At 36.5% G+C, this 16,280-nt stretch overlaps 1 long non-coding RNA gene across 2 annotated transcripts; it reads left to right on the top strand.

The window, feature by feature from the left end:
• The first annotated feature begins 281 nt into the window (after window positions 1-281).
• On the top strand, window positions 282-12,463 carry LOC129927909 (uncharacterized). 2 transcript variants are annotated; one of them, XR_008779563.1, is made up of 4 exons: window positions 282-420; window positions 5,701-5,796; window positions 8,196-8,458; window positions 10,372-12,463. It is a non-coding gene; the product is annotated as an uncharacterized LOC129927909 (long non-coding RNA). The 2 variants fall into 2 exon arrangements; XR_008779562.1 differs by having other exon boundaries at window positions 8,193-8,458.
• Window positions 12,464-16,280: the final 3,817 nt, after the last annotated feature.

Genomic DNA, 16,280 nt, shown 5'->3' with positions numbered 1-16,280 from the left:
TCCTTTCAATGAACATCAACAGCTAGTGTCAGTATAAACCAAGTGAAATGAAATTATCTTTGTCTTGAGTTTTCAACTCCAATGAACTTTGTCTCAACCATTGAGTTCAGACTGAAAACTTTTGGTATACTCTCAAAGACTTGTATGGCCACCTTTTAGAAACACCTCTGAGTTTCTATTCTTATCAATTGAATGAAAAACAATGGATGGGAAAACGCTGCCTGTTAACATGTGCTTGATAAATAGATTTCTTCATTGAGTCCAACTTACTGCACTAAGATGGCAGCTCTCAGGTTGGTCCTTTTGGCTATCGTTGGTAATGTCAACGCTGTGAACTTTACGCCTGGCTGCAGTTTTATTGGCGGTCAGTGTATGTACACTGTCCAGCTTGGCCACCAGGGTCAATGTGACGCACAACCGGTAAGCTTGTGACTTCAAAAGGATTATTAAAGTTAATAGAAGATAGAGTTACTTTATTTCAATGAATCATAAAAGTTAATAAAAATTAAGTTTCTTACAAGTGTTGTTAAAATTTCATCTTTAACTTAATCTAAACGTAGGGACATCCTATACTAACTGTCAACTCTCTCTCCTCTAACTTTTGGGCTTGACCAGGGGCGGACTGGGTATCAAAATCGGCCCGGGCATTACCATATAAACCGGCCCATAAATGGCATGTCATATATTTTCGGTGGGGGGGGATTTTAGACCCCCTCCGCAATATATATATATATATATATATATATATATATATATATATATATATATTGTTACGAATCTCACTATCCAGGCTCTCTGCAAACTGCACCATACACTACCAACTTAAAGAACTTGACAACTCAGGGCTCCAAAGTAACGTAGCACTTTAATGTCAATAAATAACAGCCAACACTGTACAATTGGCAACACGTACACTGTACAAATATCTCTCCGATAACACCGTTCCGCCGTATCAACTCTTACACTGGTCTCTCCGTCTCGTTCCGGGCTTGCACTGGGTTCAACAGTTCAGGACTGACTTCACACACTAGGCTCGTTGCGTCGGACTCGATCGCAGACCAAGATCAAGACGCCAGTCGTCTCAACTGTACTTGACAGTACTCCGCACTGAACCGTCGTAATGCTCCGTACAGAACCACACCGTTGAACTGTGCTGTAGTTGACCGTGTTCTGAGCCCCTGTCGTGAACCGTCTCTCGTGAACCTTGCTGTATTGAGCCCCTTTTCTCAACCGTCTTGATTGCGACACCTCCTCTCTTATATAGGGTCCCTACTGGCCTTCTCGAACCGGACAGAACGCCGCTCGACGTTTCTAGGTGGTCAGATGACTACAACTCTCGTGACGCTCCTGAGCTCTGTTCACGACGGCGATCCTTCCCGAACCGTCCTGTTGACACTTGACTCGGCTGACCGTCGAAGCTATATATTAGTGTGTGTATATGTAATTAATCCTCATTTTTTTCTACCCTAGAATACTCTCTTCCTATAAGTAGTGAAAGGCAGTACACACCGTCAAGGGACAGCCAGGGAGTCTGGGGAAGCTTATAGCGCTTCCCCAGTTGGGTCCGGGGCTTTGCCTCTCTCTCTCTCTCTCTCTATATATATATATATATATATATATATAGAGAGAGAGAGAGAGAGAGAGAGAGAGAGAAGAGAGAGAGAGAGAGAGAGAGATCTGTATATATTCCTTTAAAAGATAAGAGAAAGTAGAAATGTTAGAGAGGTACTTCTAAATATGAAAAGCTCTTGCTTCGTCCTAGTAGGCCTACATTCTCAAAAACGCGATTTGTATATGAATATATTATTTAAAATATAGATCTAAGTGATTCTAAATCTCCTTTCATTAAATATCGGATATGACAGCGCTATATAAATTTGTGTAATTATTGTAATAATTTTCATTATTAATGACTTCATACCAAGCATAAGTTTGCCATTAATCATAACGGTATAAAATTGATTTAGATCTAGATTTATGTTTTAATTAATTTTTTTTTGTCAGCCTTAAGAGTAGTACACAATAATAAATAAGAAACTTACTTTTTCTGTTCAAATCGCAGAAAGTAGAGCTTTATACCCATATTGACCTATGAATAAGTTGGGTGGTTTGCAATTTCGAGGTTGTGTGTATGTGTTAAAGTTAACTTCTATTAAGTTTTGTTTAAGAGCTAATTGTCTCCCCTTTTGCCGCGTTATATCAATGTTTTCTAACTTAACCTTTCCCATCCCTCTTTTTCATTAACTTTTAATGGAACCACCAAAAAACCGGTGAGGGAAGGAGCAAAACAAAAATAGGAGTGCCATTAAAGGCCCATGCCGACCAGCAAAATGATTCGGCCAAACACAGTCTCGAAGACATCAAAGTAGTGTTGAAGGCATACCGCTCGTGCATAGCAGAAAGTACGGTCTAACGTTTTACAAATGATAATACTTACAGTGTATAGTGTAATTCTTAAAATTATATTCTTGTTGAATTTTAAACAAAATTAATTGTAATAAGAATTAAAAACAAGAAAACGTGTTCGGGCCTTTGTGTCTTGCTGCTGTCACTTTTTTTTAAAAAGTAGTCTGCATTGAATATTTTTTTTCTTTGGTCGCGACCAGACCGGCCCATTTGGTACCGGCCCACCGGGCATTTGCCCGTTTGCCCATATTGCCAGTCCGCCCCTGGGCTTGACACTAAAATGTTTTGTTGGGAGGGGGCCGTTCCAATCAAAACGTAACATACTAGAATGCACTGGCCGAAACAAAAAAAAACGGGGAGTGGTTTTGAATTATTAAAAGTGTAGAAAAATACTAGAATTAGGTGACCAAAGGAATATAAGGGGGAGAATGGTTAGCGGACATGGTGAAAAACAAATATATATATCCTGGGAAAATATATAATAAAATATAATATAATATTGTTATAAACTTGGTGGTGGCACAGAGAGGGGTAGTGGTGTGTGTGTAGTCAGCCGACGCAAATCGCCCTAGGCCAGCGCTAGAGAAGCGGTCAACCGTGACGAGTTACGACGGTCAGCCGAGACAAGTGTCAACACGGCGGTTCGGGAAGGATCGACGGCGGTCCGGAAAGGTTCGACGTCGTGAACAGAGCTCAGGAGCGTCACGAGAGTTGTAGTCATCTGACCACCTAGAAACGTCGAGCGGCGTTCTGTCCGGTTCGAGAAGGCCAGTAGGGACCCTATATAAGAGCGGAGGCGACGCAGTCAAGACGGTCGAGAAAAGGGGCTCAATACAGCGAGGTTCAGAAAGCGGGTTCACGACAGGAGTTCAGAACACGGTCGACTACAGCACAGTTCAACGGTGTGGTTCTGTACGGAGCATTACGACGGTTCAGTGCGGAGTACTGTCAAGTACAGTTGAGACGAACGGCGTCTTGATCTTGGTCTGTGATCGAGTCCGACACAACGAGCCCAAGTGTGTGAAGTCAGTCCCGAACTGTTGAACCCAGTGAAAGCCCGGAACGAGACGGAGAGGCCAGTGCAAGAGCTGATACGGCGGAACGGTGTTACCGAAGAGATATTTGTACGGTCTTGTGTTACGTGCTGCCAATTGTACAGTATTGGCTGTTATTTATTCAACTATTAAAGTGTTACGTTACTTTGGAGCCCTGAGTTGTCAAGTTCTTTAAGTTGGTCGTGTATGGTGCAGTTTGCAGAGAGCCTGGATAGTGAGATTCGTAACATATAAGGAATATAAGGGGGAGAATGGTTAGCGGACATGGTGAAAAACAAATATATATATCCTGGGAAAATATATAATAAAATATAATATAATATAATATAACATATATATATATACTAGACATATGTTACCCGCGACCCGCGGGTCTTTATTTGCGCATTACTTTCGATATAGTCACTGAGAGTGTTTTGTAAACAATTAAACGAAATAATAACGTAATAAGTAAAGCGAATGTGTCAATGTAAAAATAGTGTGTATCAAATCAAAATAGCTAATAGGCTTCAATCCATTTTTTCTAATTAAAACATTTGCTTGTAATCCTACATATATTTGATTAAAATTTGAGATGAATACACTTAATTTTGTATGTTCATGTGTATAAAGTAGATCTTGAGGTAGACATAGATCTAGATCTAGACTAATCTAGAGTTAAACATTGGCTTTTATAGAGTTCATTCTGTGCTACGCATGCGTGAACTTTTTTGCATGAATGAATATAGGCCTATCTCAATACGGCTACGCAGCTTTAGCGAACAAATGTATTAAAAATGCTTTAGAAAAACAAATTTGAATGTTAAATTGATTAAAATATCAAATGAATGGACAATAATTAGTATGTTTATGTGTTAAAGCATAAAACTATCTTTGCGAAAAGAAGTTTTATCATCTTAGAGTTCAATAAGAGTTTTAGACCTAGGCCTAGGAATAGACTCGGTAGAGAGATGTGTTAATGTGTAACCATTTGGTAATGTCTAATGAAAGAATATTCGCCAGGAAATCTGTAGTCACAGATATCAGGAACTAACTTATGTAAAAAATGCTTTTGGATAATCTTGTGGATTGGATTTTGATGTATGCTAATGATCCTTTCACGTTATTTCTCTTTCGCTACGAAAATAAAATTAGTTTTGAGAAAATGGGTTTACCCGAAGTCGATACATTCTTATCTATTAAAAACGAAAAGAGCGATAGCTTTGTTAAATGAATGGGATTATAAAGTGAACAATTAAATGAAATAATGTTTAGTACGCGATTCATGAATGAATATAGATCTAGGCCTATCTCAACTCGGCTTCGCAGCTTTCGTAAGTGAATGTAGCTTTAGAAAACCAAATTTGAATGTTTATTTGAACAAAATATGAAATGAATGGACTTTAATTAATATGTTTATGTGTTAAAGTATAAAACTATCTGTGCGAAGAGAAGTTTTATCATCTTAGAGTTAAATTAGAGTTTTAGATCTAGGGATGGGATTATAAAGTAAACAATTAAACGAATTAATATTTAGTACGCGATTCATTACGGAATTGTCTAATGAAAGAATGTTCGTCAGGAAATCTGTAATCACAGATATAAGGAACTAATTAATGTAAAAAATGCTTTTGAAAAACAAAATTGAAGGTTAATTTTATTATATAATGAAATCAATGGATCTTCTTTTGTATTTTCATGTGTCAAAGTAAAAAACTATCTGCGCAAGGTGTATTTCTTAAAATTAGATCTAGGTCTAAATCCTTTCTATCTTTTCTCATGTCAACATTGTAGACATGGCCTAGATCCATAAAATACTATAGCTGTAATAGAGTCGGACAACTTTATTTTTTTTTGAGGGTCTTAAGTTTGTTTTAGGGCTACATTACATACACTACGGTCTAAGTTATTACCCAAGGAACATTCCTGCCTAGTTTTATCAAGATTGGTCAAGCGGTTTTGATGTCTATAAGTAACATCCATCCATCCATCCATCCATACATACATACATACATACATACATACACCTCACATTCTACTTTATAATATAGATATGTGTGTGTGTGTGTGCTTTAGAACATTTAGAAAAATGTTGGAGGCTTGTGCATGGTCATCTTTTAAAATTCAGACATTGTCCACTTTTGTTTAGACCCCGTAACTGATCGTAGCATTACTAAACCCTCCATTCAAATATAATTCTTGTTTTCTTCACTGGATGACAGTTGATTCAATCTTCTCTGTACTTCTCTGATTTCTACAGGTCCCTGTTTCCTCAGGAGCTGACTCCCAATGTTGTACAATTGTTCAAACAGACTTGGCAAACCTCCAGAAAGATGTTCAGAACTTGAAGCAACAAGTACGAGTTTAGAGAATGTGTTGTTTTTTTAAAAATGTATTTGTATATTTTTTTAACTTGTTGACTAATTAAGCTGTTGGTCAGGTCAGCGGGTGTTTACTTGTCTTCCGGCTGTCGTTCTAGCTGCGTTTAAATCTTACGAGCGCGTGTGATCCATTTTTAAATAGAAAAAACTTTCCTATTTCTTTGTTTAGTTATTGAAAAGCTGTTGTTGGTATTGCGCAGGCTGTCTCCAAATCTATTGAAAGTTCTATTTTATCTTTGCTTGTATTGTGATCAAAATATGTGCAACAAATTTTGTTATTCTTAAATCGAACTTTTAAAATAACAAATAAAAAGATTCATATAAACACTTAGCATTTTAAGCAGGCCACTGAAACATTAGCCCCCACCCTCTCTTAAAGAAAAACAAAAAGAGATTAAAAACCCCGTTTCAAGTTTAAGTGCAACGGCTACCATGGACGTAGCTAGGAATTTGGGGGCCCGGAGGATTGACCTCTTTGGGGACCCCTTGCATTTTGACATTCAACATCATGACATGAGATAATGTACTTAAGAAATATATAAGCCTACATTCAAATTGGTTCAGTATATCAGTAAAATTAACAAGAAATAATCATTAAGACTATTTTAATGAATAATACCGTTGTTTATTGGTGAAATAATGCACAAGTGACAAATCTCAATTCATATCGCTTCACGTTGTGCTTTCTGTGCAGCAAAGGCATCTATAACATCATCTACATCGATAGTGTCTAGTACTTGTGACTCCACTGGCATTAAAGCCATGCTGCTAAGCTTTTCTTGAGTCATTGTGATCCTGAGATAGTTTTCGATTTACTTAAGCTTTGAGAATGATCTCTCACATGATGCAATGGAAGTGGCCTGAGTTACAAGTATTCGAATAGAGGTTGCAAGGTTTGAGCACTCATCATTACCATATGAAGCCAGCTTCCTCAATATGTCAATTGGTGATTGTGGCACTGGTTTGTTGATAAAAAGTCCTCGTGCATCAATGACATTGAACAAGCGATTTGCCTGTATTTCATCAAACAAGAAAAAGGTAACACAGTTTTTCATCAGCGTGTCATCATCCATAGACTCCAAGAGATGTCTTTGTTCAAGAAGAAATCCAAAGGTGTCCGGTTTTCCAGCCTTTGGTATCTGTCCTTCATCTCCATATGAAGTCTGTCCAGCACTTCTGTTGCAACACGTTTAAATTGCAGTTCTATTGACAGTTCTACATCAGAACTCAACTTCCCATCAAGTCTTTTCTTTCTTCTGGTTGTTTTGATTACAGGGAATCCATAGTATTCACTATCTTTTTGTGCTTTTTCGAAGTATGGGTGATCAGTTTCGTCAATTTCTCATTATTTTGCAGAAAGCATGAAATAGTTTTAATTTCTTCAGCAGCTTCCCTATGTGCACTACTTCTCTCATCAAGAGACATTGTCACTTCTTCGACTGCTGCATCTTTGTATGAATCATCTTATTAGTCATACGTTTCTCCGATACGTTCATGGTCTCATTTGTTTCAGTGTTTTTATCAGGTTTCTTCTTAAGAGGATGATGAAATAAACTACCCTATATACCAAGTTACTTCCTGAGAGTAACAAGGCAATAGTCAGCGCTTCTCCTTGAAATTGAGAGTAACCTCACACGGAAAGTGTTATTAATCTGTGTAGATACATTCAACAGGGGCACTAACTCATATAGCAACGTGAAAAGCAAGATTACATGACAGTGACGCAATATTGATTTTAAAAACAAATTTCGGACACTCATTTGGGGGTCCCCCTCAAATGGGGGCCCGGGAGATCTTCAAATTATCTCCCCTCCTCCCCCACCCTAGCTCCGCCACTGACAGCTACATTTGATCTTTTAAAGCGGCTGTAGGCTTTGTTTGTCAGTCTGAACATGGCGCCCCTGAAGGAAACGTTCGTAAGAGAAGAAGATAAGTTTATTTAGGAAGAAGATAAGTTTATTTAGGAAGAAGATAAGTTTATTTAGGAAGAAGATAAGTTTATTTAGGAAGAAGATAAGTTTATTTAGGAAGAAGATAAGTTTATTTAGGAAGAAGATAAGTTTATTTAGGAAGAAGATAGGTTTATTTAGGAAGAAGATAAGTTTATTTAGGAAGAAGATAAGTTTATTTAGGAAGAAGATTGCACAATAGGTAGCGGCGGCCCTGCATATGGACTTGCACGCTTCTGTTCCGAGAAACTCGTCCACAACATAACCATGACCTTGCACTGCAGGAGCTGCAGAAATCTTAAAATAAACGTAATGCAACAGCTGCTTTATGCTACGTGACAAAAATAAAAAACAACATATATTGATACTTAACAAAATCTATAACTTTACATAGATAGATTTCAACATTCCTTTGTACTCAGTAGATTCCAGTCCTCACTGATGTCCTCAATAAAACCAAGTCAGACCTGAACGCATCACAAGAGTTTGCCGAGTCTTTGCAAGGAGAGAGAGAAGTTACAAAGGCTAGAGACAGAGATGAACAAGACAGAGACACAAAACGCTCACTTGCTCGCTCTTGCAAGGGACGAGATCGCATCTCTCAGAAGAGACCTGACAAACATGAGCTTACCTCTACGTACATGTCAGGCAGCCCTAGGGGTTACGACTGAACAAAATGTCACAACTGGTTAGTGCAGCATTGTAATTATAGGATTTTCAAATCTTAAATACAAGAGAACGCTTTCTAGTTCTCAATATATAAAGGAAAATCTCTGTAACGGATTCTTGTAGGAAATGTCATTTCTTCATCAATAATTTATTATTTAATTGTTTTATTTACTTTTAGTGTGATGATTCATTTTTCGGTTTACCCTTTTAGGCCATGCGATCAATGGGGCAGATGATGTTAAGGTCATCTGTTTCTTTGGCCAACCGTTAACGGGCAGGATTTTATGTGACCAGCACAACGATCAACCGCCTTTACTTTCCCCAACTAAAGTCAGGTACCCATTAGAGTTGGGTGGTCTCACAGTCTAATCTCGAAGTATAAAATTCTAGTCTTCAACTAGATTCGAACCCAGTATCCCAGGCTCGGAAGTCAAGCGCTTAATCACTCAACGACTGCCCGCCCCTTCCAGTTTTCCTTATAACAAAAGCAAATAAATGTCTCCTCATTCTAATACAGCTTCAATGTGTATTGAGAAAGTAATAGTGCGCCAGTCATTTTCTCTTTAATCTCTCCAAATTTTCTCTTTAATCTCTCTAAATTCTCTGTTTAATCTCTCCAAATTTTCTCTTTAATCTCTCTAAATTCTCTCTTTAATCTCTCCAAATTTTCTCTTTAATCTCTCTAAATTCTCTCTTTAATCTCTCCAAATTTCTCTTTAATCTATCCAAATTCCAGGACTAAGAAAATCTCTTGCTTTCACAAAGAAGCATTTTAAACTTGAGAGATTATGTCTCAATAGTTTTCATATGCTTCTTCGTCTTCAGCCCGCTTTCTTCGAGCTAGGCAAAGGCTTAAGATGTTATTTTCATCATCTGTGTAGGCTAAACTTTGAATGAATGGCAGGATTTGAACAGCAGTGGTGAGGATCACTGTCTATTAACTTGTTGTATATCTACACCATCAAGCCAATCAAAGGTCACTTTTTCCTTCTGTACCAACCTAACCATTACAAAAAATTAAATTTTTCTTGTCAAATTGAGTTCGATAAAGTTTAGAAATTAAAATACACAACAACCTCTACAGAAAACTTTCCTTATTTTCTTCTTGCGATCACAACAGCAACACTCGCTCTTTGACCACATGTAGCCTCTGCGTCAGTAAACATCTACCCAAAAAGCAATTTAACTTGTGGTCTTCACGTGTAGCTCACTTACTGGCTCCGGCCTAACTATTATTATTGACGGAAGCAAAGGCGATCAACTGGCTCTTAAATCATTAGGTTTCAGACAGAAGTTGCTGTTAACCTCAGTTGTCTTGGGCTAAACATGAGAAAGGCTTCTGAAGTCAACCCTAACAAAAAAAGAAGAATAAACGTGATCCTTAGGTACATTGCAAACAAAAAAAATAGTGCTACTCTCCTGCAGAACTCGGTGCACCGCTGGTCCTTGACTCTATCGAATACCTGCCATTTCTTCGGACGGATCAGCTGTGTAGGGAACTGCTCGGTGGTCGACAACTTTCAGGTTATAGCTGAAACCCAAACTTACATCTCATTGCTATGATATGCCAACAAATATGAACAGTGTATTATACAGAACAAATCATCTGACCAAACCTCATCGAAATTTCTTCAACGTGAACTGACAGCGGCATAAAATCTTGTAAAACAGAATCTCCTCTAATGTTCGTATACAAATATACTTATCGTTATTGCTATATCTTGGTCAGAGTTGGATATAGCAAAATATGTAGATTACGGTTATAGCTGCATGGTAACATAAAGCACTGTTCTCCTCCTTTCTCTTCCTGCTTATAGACAAGCCAATGTATTGTAACATTTTATATAGCTAGACTATAAGCTTATATATATTTATATATGACTGCACATTTAGTCGTTGTATTAGAGGGAAATAAACAACTGTATCTGACAGATTCTTTAAGTGGAGAGGTTCACCTGTCTTACTGTAGTTTCAACTCAACGGACAGCTGTGGCTACACTAAACTGAGTGGCACGACATCATTTTACTTGCTTCACACAGGAAGTTCCACTTTAACAGGACCTCGGGTTGAACACAGTAAGGGCATTAACACTGGTTAGTGGTTTATCTGACTAGAGTTAAGAGAGAGAGAGAGAGAGAGAGAGAGAGAAAGAAAGAAAGAAAAACTAATAAGCATGAGAAAGACAGAAAAGACATTACATTAATATTGTACTGTTGTTAGAGTGTTAATTTTAGCAGACACCGTAAGGTGAAAGGCCATTATTTATTGGTGTCATCTTTCTGTTAGATATTTTTAGATCACTGTCACAGATGCTATTATAGAATTATTTGTACATTTCACATTTAAAAGAAATATAAACCCTTACTGAGCCTCAGGAATTACCCCACAAATTTAGACCCTTGACAGCACCTCAGGTTTTACCCAAGACGTGATTATGATGTTGCAAATCTATTGGTTGATTTGAAATTAAACAAAAACATTTTTTTTAAAGAGTTAGCGCCAGAGAATTGGCGAGAGTAGAGAGAACGCCAGTCGATAAAATATTTTGATAGTAGTCAGTCGGTCTTCTAAGAGCTCTGTTTTAAAAGTCTTTGTGATATTTTGTGTTGATTGATTTGTAATTTGTACATAAGCTGTACTTACGTTTTATATTTAAATAAAGTTCCAGAGTTTTGTTTTAACAAAGAATCTTTTATTATGATTCTAGATCGTCATTTATTCAACTATTTTTAATTCAAGTAAAATCCCCGGCATCACAACACATTGTGACATTGTGGCATGTGTGTGTTGTGACAATCACAATAGCTAGAAGAGCTCTTTACAATCTGATTTATGGCTTGCAGAGTTTAGATGCAACGGACACTTTTTGACGACTGAAAGAGAATCGCTTTATTCTACACATTTATTGTGCTAGCCAAGCCATGTTTTTTTTTCTTTACAAGATAGGATGGGCCCAATGAATATTTTAGCAAGAATCTTGTTTTAATTGTTGAAACTCAAAAGTAATAAAATGCCAAAGAATCAATTGAGTTATTTGCACTTAAAAATAAACTGAAATACGTATCAGAAGTGTTATTTCAAAGAACTATTTAGCACTTTTATCACAAAAATAAACTCAAAAACTAATAAATAATGAGACTTCTGGACCTAATGACAATGGGCGAAACATAAATAAAGTCAAACGATCAATTTCAAAAATCCTTTGACTTGTTAACTTAAAAAAACAAAATAACAGACTTATATTACTTTTGTTTTTCAAAAAGGGAAAAATTCGTTTTTAATAGATTCTATTTCTCCTTTTATTTTGTTTTTCGATTAAACGTGATATACCGACAGACAGACGGCACAGAACTAGGCAGGGATTTTCATCTTACAGGAATCGATACAAAAAATGCAGATTTTTTTAAAAGTTGGAGACTAGCATTGCCCAATGTTTACACGAAAGGCACGCCACTTTGTATATGGAAGGCACGCCACTGTGTACTAAACTTTGAATAAAAAAAATGAATATCTTCACTTGTACCAGATCTAGTCCTACTATGATAAATTTGATCCAGTTGGAATTTTGTTTTAAAATTAGCTTTTGTGTAGAGCAACTTTCATGCTATTAATTAACACGCTTAGTGTCCAGTCTCTGTTGTAGACCACTGGGAGGACGGGGTAGATGACAGTGACCTAGCAAAGATACTTTACACCTGGTGTGGTGGCTCCTTATGATGCCATCCAAAAATTAAAAAAATAACACGAACTAATCTTAGAAAATACTTTTTCCCTCCTCCCCCCCGCCAAAAAAAAAAAAAAAAAAAAAAGAACAAAAATGGAAACAAAAAGTTTGGACCTGTCTACAAGGATGTGTCACAAACAATTAATACAAAAACATTTATCTTTTTTAAAACAACATAAGAAATAACTTTCTTTAAAATACAAATTTATCCTTTTTACAATTCATAGAGCGATTGTTGTTTTTATTTAAGAACTAATGAATATCTGATAAAAAAAAACAATGGAACATTTTTTACCCCGCCCCATCCCCCCCCCCCCCACCTCAAAAACTTGGGTGGACACGGACTTCAAAAACGGTTCTATCGATTTCATAGAAATTTGATAGTTGATGTACATCATTGGACAAAATGTACTAGCATGCTGAGCACTATGGTAAAACTCGTAGTTTGACTGTTATAAGTATAAAAAGAAATACATTTAAATTTGGCTAGAGGACTAGAAACAATGTATCAAAAACGGACCAAAAGTTCCATTTAAAAAACAAACTTTTATTCATTCTGTAATACAAGACAACAAAATCGTTCTATTGGTTGTATCAAGTATTTGCCTTTTTTGAAAAAGTATTTTTTTTTCATGTTTTTCTTAATTTTCTCTTGTTTTAAAATTACAATTTGATCAATTTATTTTATCAAAGGTTATATCAACTTACTCTGTCTGTCCGTCTGTCTGTCTGTCTGGTAACAAATTGTGCACACGTTATTTCTTCCACACCCAATTTCGGATCAAGCTGAAATTTTGAACTATCATGTCTTTTACCTGACAACACAACAATGAATTCATTAATTATTGGTCATTAATATTTTGTTTGATATCGAAACAAGGCGAATAAATGCTACTTCATGTGAGATGTGGCCGTGTATGCGGATTTATTTCCCTTATTAGATTTGATAATTAATTTTTCTCCCACTTCCTATTCTTGGATCTATTTGAAATTTTGCATAATTATTCATAGTTGATAACAATACACACATGAATTTTAAAAATTATTCAATTTATTAATCGCTTGGTGGTAAGCGTGGTCGAGAGGCTAAGTGCGCTTGTCTTGGATGCCTAGAAGGGGCTCTAGGTTCGACACCCGACTCGGGCAGAGTTGTGTTTACTGAGCGCCTAAAGGCAGCACGGAAAACCAACTCCATTCATCAAATGAGATTGGACCAAAGCGCTCTGAGCATGCTATAAGCATGAAAGTAGCGCTATATAAAAGTTATAATAATAATAATTAAACGTTTTATAAATCAGAAAAGGAGCTGGACCCTGTCATCTTGAGATAAATGACAGCTATTAGTGTTTCATTGTTGAATTTTAAAGTATTCTTTTTTCTTGTGCTTGTTCCTCGCAAGTAGAAACATGTATTTGATTTCACCTGTACAAACCTAGAAATGTTTTCAACTTTAGGAACCTATAAATGTTTTTAATCAGAAGAAATTTTTATACTGACTCCTAAAAGCAACCTATATATTGTTGTGGGCTAATCTAATCTGACTTCATGTTGTGCAATTATTACTTTAACATTAGCCACATAACATTACAAAATAGATAGACTTGATAACAACATTCAGTTCTATAAAATGAGACTTTATTAACCACTGGGAAATCCGTCCAGTCTTTCTAAAACGTCGCTATATCTAACTGCTATTCAACTACTATTCAAAACACAGCCTACTTCTAACATAACGCCATGTTGGTCTCTTGTTCGCCTAAGTCTACTACGTCATTAGTCTGTCTTACTACGTCATTACTTTTACCGTCGCTAAAACTATACACAATATATTTGTCTAACAAAACTAACCTACTCTCTAAACTAGTACATTACAATATGTTTTCACCTGTAGAAACCTATACATGTTTTTACCAGAAGAAACATATAAATGTTTTCCCCTTTAGATACATTTATATGTTTTCACCTTTAGGAACCTAATATCAGGTGACCGAGCCTCGCTCGGATGAATAATTTGTTAAGGAAGGATATATACCCGAAGTCATTTTGAGAATATTTTTGTACCGGGTGGCCGAACCTCGCTCTGTTAAATAATTTTGGAAGATTATATACCCGAAATCATTTTGGGAATATTCTTGTAATTACGAAAATGAACGATCGGATAAAGACTACTAATCTGTTCTGTTAGTTCTAATTGTAGGCCTAATTGTACATGTCGATTAAATTTAAAGTCTTTTAAGTCCTCCTACAGTCTAGACAAACTACAGCTCACGTCCGTCTTATAGTTTTACTATCCATCTTTTGCGTAAAACTATTGTAGGCTTACTATTATTGGCTTGGAAGAAAGTCTTTGCAATGTAACTTCTCTACGTTATAGGGTAAAACATGCACTTAGTGACAAAGTAAAATGGCGCATTTTTTCTTATTAGACTTAAATCATGGCATTAGTTTTCTAAAGAAACGTTTCCGTGGGGCACCTCTGTTACGCCAAACAATATGCTCGTTACCCATACGGGATACGTGCCCTGCCCAGCCTGACTGTCGGACTATAGGAAGTTCATACCGGCTTTTACCATCCATCCATCCTAGTGGTGCTATGGCCTGCTTTTACACATCCATCCATTCAGATCTCTCCTGGCCCTAACTCCAAGCTTTTTACCGAAGTTTATAGTTAAATGAAAAGAGGCTGCAGTGTACGCAAACTCGTTGACCGCTAGATGGATATCATGTTTAGTGTGAGCAAGTAAGGCGTAAAGAAGCTGTGTTATGACCATTTCCTTTGTTTTGGTACAGGAGAGGTAGACACTGAAGCATGAACACATGGTAATAATTCACCAGCAAAATAATAATAATAATAAGGCTTGTCTTAGAGTCCGAAAATTAATGAGGATTGCAGCTGTGACCTACATATCTTGCCACAACCAGGGCAAGCATAACCATTGTCCGTGATGCTCGATTAAGATTTTCTTTTAGCGTCTGCGTCTGTCCTCGGCAGCAAATTTTCTTTTGGTCTCAAATGTGTATCCGCGGCCTTTGTATAGAGGGAATTCTTTAAGTCCGACAGTTACGCTGGACAGAACAGTATCCTGTATGGGAGACGAATCTCAGACGAACGCATGCCAAAGGCAGTCTTTTTTGGTCAGATAAAAAGTGATCGACGTAACACTGAAACCCTTAAAAGACCAGCTTATGGCGCAAACTTGACTTAGCTGACATAGAAGAGAGCACCTGATTGAATGGGGCCTCAGGACGAGACAGCTGGAGGTCACCAGCAAAATAAACAACAAAGTAAAAGGTATCTACACCGCTCTACACAATTAAAGTGTAAACAACTTATTAAGCACTTAAAACACAATAACTAATCATATATCGGCACATTTAATTTCATTACTTTTCTTTCATAGTTCTATAATATATCAATCTACAATAAGATGGTGCGCAAATGTTTAATTAGGTCTATTGATCCTTTAAAACTCGTTATTGTTTGCAAAGAAATAATTTAGTGTTCTGCGATAAGCCTAGTGACGTAAGCAGCGTTTTTCCCGTTTACGTCATGGAAATTTTTCATTCATAAAACATTCTAGCCAAAATTAATTTTTCGATAATGAGGCATTTTCAAACCGATATAACGGTCGACCTCGAGTTTTCCCGATGTGGCCAATGAGTTGAGAATTTTTTTCTCACTAATATGCACATACCTTGAAATTTTAAAGAAAATCATTAGAGCCGTTTTTGAAAAAAAATTTATATATATATATATATATATATATATATATATATATAAATCCTATACTCTTAAGCGAGCAATTCTTGTATGTATGTATATATATATATATATATATATATATATATATATATATATATATATATATATAAATTTTATTTAAAAAACGGCTCTAACGATTTTCTTTAAAATTTCAAGGTATGTGCATATTAGTGAGAAAAAAATTCTCAACTCATTGGCCACATCGGGAAAACTCGAGGTCGACCGTTATATCGGTTTGAAAATGCCTCATTATCGAAAAATTAATTTTGGCTAGAATGTTTTATGAATGAAAAATTTCCATGACGTAAACGGGAAAAACGCTGCTTACGTCACTAGGCTTACCGCAGTATACT

Source organism: Biomphalaria glabrata, chromosome 8, assembly GCF_947242115.1.
Source record: "Biomphalaria glabrata chromosome 8, xgBioGlab47.1, whole genome shotgun sequence".
Lineage (NCBI taxonomy): Eukaryota > Metazoa > Mollusca > Gastropoda > Planorbidae > Biomphalaria > Biomphalaria glabrata.
This window is presented reverse-complemented; position numbering and strand designations above follow the sequence as displayed.